Source organism: Aplysia californica, unplaced genomic scaffold (genome assembly GCF_000002075.1).
Source record: "Aplysia californica isolate F4 #8 unplaced genomic scaffold, AplCal3.0 scaffold00357, whole genome shotgun sequence".
NCBI lineage: Eukaryota > Metazoa > Mollusca > Gastropoda > Aplysiida > Aplysiidae > Aplysia > Aplysia californica.
The window spans coordinates 78,263-80,845 of record NW_004797627.1 but is presented as its reverse complement, the minus strand read 5'-3'; positions in this window follow the sequence as shown (position 1 = coordinate 80,845).

Genomic DNA, 2,583 nt, shown 5'->3' with positions numbered 1-2,583 from the left:
GGATTCGAACCAGAGCCATTCGCAAGAGAGTCCAGTATGATATCCACTTCATTTAAAACTTAATGAACAATGCAGAAAGGGGAGGGGGGGGATTGTATCCCTGAAGTTTCTACCCTTACTCCTTACCATAGGACCGTTTTTGGTATAAGTTGTAGTGACCACGTGACATGGTCAGGAAAGGTCTTGCATTGTTTTAGATTGCTACTATAGCGCCTCCTGTAAGTACTGCACGGGGAAACAACCCACCCTAACTGAACAACCGCGCAAAATCATTAAATTAGCCTTTCTAAAACTGTGAGAGTATCTGAAACACTAAAGAGAAATGCTTAACAAACTGTGCAAAGCTCTTTTTCAGTGCATTCATTTAAGTAAGTAAGTAAGTTTATTCAGTGTTTAAGACCATTGGCCCACATCACATCACATAAAACACCCATTAGTTAAATAAGTTTCCATAAGCATTCATTTTTGGTGCTTTGGGTGTTTCCGTATGGAAATAAAATATTTTGAGGTTTAAACAGTGACACCCCCCCCCCCTTTCTTTTTCCCCGTTTTCTTGGACCGGTTCCAAGTCTCGTTATGTAAATTCAACGAACTACGAATATTTCAGCTCCAGGCAGAGTCACGGCAACAAAGATAAAACCATTACAAATCAACGGTAAGTGAGATTGTTAGCATGACAGAGCATGCCTGAGGGGTCTACGAATGATCCTATTAGATAAGGAGAAACGAAAGAAATCTCAGCATATCCCTACAAAGCTATTGCTTTGTATGTTCCATGAGGAATGTCGCCGAGTCTTCTTTGTTATTCGGACTACTCCTATGGGAAAAGAATGCAGTGACATAGTTGGATCGAAAATAATTGCCTTTGTTGCTGTATACCCATTGTCTCTATCACATCTGTCAACATTGTTAGCTGCAGGTATTTGCAGAAGGAGAAAGAATGTTGTTTATTTAGCTGATAAGGTTAATGTACAACTAGGATGCTCTGAGATGGGAAAGCATCTGGGATTCGATCGATGAATTCAAGACAAACTTTGGCATTATCAAGACTGTGAGGGGGAAATCGCATATTGTTACAAGTTAAATGCTTCCACCCAACACTATCGTGTTAACATGAACTCTATGGGGACCGTGACCGGAGGGCATTGATGCACGAGATGACAGGCAGCTCTGTAAAATTAATACACAGTTAGATGTAGACATATGGACTGGCTGGCGACATGCAGAGAGACGTGGATATAGACAATCAGATAATCATAATATAATATATGAGAAGATTATCTTTCAGTGCCATTGTAGTTGAGGGTTCACTGGTGGGGTTTTAATTACTTGAAATATTCAAATATAAAAAAACAGGGAAAGGAAGTTAACATAATTTTCGAACCATCCATTAACACGAAAAAAATAATAATAATACTAACTAAGACAAATTGAAGATCTATAAACAGACAGGGTGATAGAGAGGTAGATAGATAGATAGATAGATAGATAGATAGATAGATAGATAGATAGATAGATAGAGAACGAGAGAGAACGAGAGAGAGAACGGGGGGGGGAGAAGAGAGACAAGATGAAAAGGGAGAGAAAGAGACAAAGAGAGAGAAAGAGACAAAGAGAGAGAAAGAGACAAAGAGACAGAGAGACACACAGCTATAGAAAATTTCACCGTAGGAATATAGCCACTTGTCGTGTATGTCCCTGGAGTCCAAGTATGATCTCTTCCGCTTCACGGTGTGGAAACCAGGAAGCGTTCCGGCTCGGAGAGTCTTTCAAAGCCCCTAAGAAGGAAACTTAAATGGATTTTAAAGACGTCAAGGAATGAATAATGCACACTACGTCTGCAGTTGGGGGGAACTGTCAGGATCAATCCATGAGAAATTCAGTTCTTCCTGCTCATGATTTCAATTTTGAAATTTTAGAAAACTTAAGCTGTATGAAATGATTTCAATAGACTCGTATGTATGAAAATTGTTACCGTTCGATGTCAAATGGTTTTTGGGTTGTTGTTTTTTTTACCTTTTGACTAATATTTCTTCTGGCACGCCATTTACCTCAGCTAGTATAATGCTTGACTACACAGCGGATGACCTTGATTCGAATTCCCAGCCTGGCGTTCTAAATTTAGGTTGTTTCATATTTTTTTAGACTCTCTGCCCATTTAGCTTTATCTTAACGGAGATGGACGTTGAATTCAGAGTTTCCGCCGACTATTGAAAGTGGCGTGCAACCTGTACAATTTTACGAATGAGCAAACCTTTCCCAATGTAGCCGGCACATTTTCTCAGTATGTCTCACTTTGTTATAATTTCTTTTCCCCATTTGTCCCCAGCTTTGTATCCGTATGAACATTAAATTTGGGCATTACGTTTGTGCTATTGGAGTAACTCTGTTTCTTCGAAAGAAGCCTACAGACAGACAGAGAGACAGAGAGAAAGACAGAGAGACAAAGAGAGACAGACCGACAGACAGACAGACAGAGAGATGGAGAGGCAGTCAGTCAGACAGACAGACAGACAGACATTCAGACAGACAGGCAGACAGATAGACAGATAGATAGATAGATTGATAGATAGATAGATAGAT